Here is a 1394-nt window from a genome sequence, read left to right as displayed (position 1 = left end):
CTTTACAAACATTACCTCATTTAACCCTCACAAGTCTTTGAGCTAAGCAATAATAACACCATCATTTTGTAGATAAGGAAACTGAGGCATAGAGAGGTTAAGAAATTTGCCAAGGTCACATAGCTAGTAAATAGCAGAGTCACTAAGTTCTCTGACCCCAGAGTATATACTTTTAAGCACTCTGCTATAGCTCTCCGTAGTCATCTTTTTTGTTTAATTTGTGTTTTATTTTTTTAAACTTACATCCAAGTTAGTTAGCATACAGTGCAATAATGATTTCGGGAGTAGAATCCAGTGAGTCATCACCTACGTATAACACCCAGTGCTCATCCCAACAAGTGTCCTCCTTAATGCCGCTTGCCCATTTAGCCCATCTCCCCATCCAAAATCCCTCCAGCAACCCTCAGTTTGTTCTTTGCATTTAAGATTCTCTTATAGTTTTATATTATTTTTTCTTCTCTTATGTTCACCTGTTTTGTATCTTAAATTCCACCTATGGGTGAAGTCATATGATACTTGTCTTTCTCTGACTGACTAATTTCGCTTAGCATAATACACTCTAGTTCCATCCACATTGTTGTAAATGGCAAGATTTCATTCTTTTTGATTGCTGTAGCTCTCCTTAGTTTTGCCCCTACTTTCACACTGTCAACAATTTGGCATGCATTTCTTTAGTTCTGGTTCTACACATGTATGCGTATAAATGTGTTATATGCATTTCCCTTACCTAAATTGGATCCCATTATATGCAGGATTCTGAAACTTGCTTTTTCTACTTAAAAATATAGCAAGGTAATATATCAGTACCCATAGATCTACCTCATTTTTTAAACAACTGCATAGTATTCCATTTTGCAGTTGTGCTATAGTATATTTAACCATTTTCTACTGATGGACACCCATGTAGTTTCCAACTATTCCCTTTTACAAATAATGCTGTAATAAACATTCATGAATTCATTCTCCCTTTTTTCATTATAAATCTTTGTACACTTCTATGAGAAATTCCTTAGAAGACATTCCTAGAGTAGACTTAATGGATTAAAGATTGGTACTGCCAAGTATCCCTTAAAAAAGTCTATAGCAGGAGTGTCTGAAAGTGTCCATTTCCTTTATACTCAACATCATTGCACATCATCAACCATGTTAAATTTGACAGAGAAAAGTATCTCACAGATGTATTAATATACATTTGTTTCATCACTTATAAGGTAGAAATTTTTTAATATAGGATTTGCTTTTAAAATTTATTTTGGCACTTTCTGATTTTCATAACAGATTATTTCCTTTTTTCTCATGGATTTGTTGGAATTCTGATGTATTCTAGATATTACTCTTTTGCTGTATATATTGCTCTTATCTTCTCTCAGTCTATCACTGGATGTTGCCAGATC

This window comes from Hyaena hyaena, unplaced genomic scaffold (genome assembly GCF_003009895.1).
Source record: "Hyaena hyaena isolate Hyena2069 unplaced genomic scaffold, ASM300989v1 scaffold_147, whole genome shotgun sequence".
Taxonomy (NCBI): domain Eukaryota; kingdom Metazoa; phylum Chordata; class Mammalia; order Carnivora; family Hyaenidae; genus Hyaena; species Hyaena hyaena.
Note: the sequence above shows the minus strand (reverse complement) of the source record.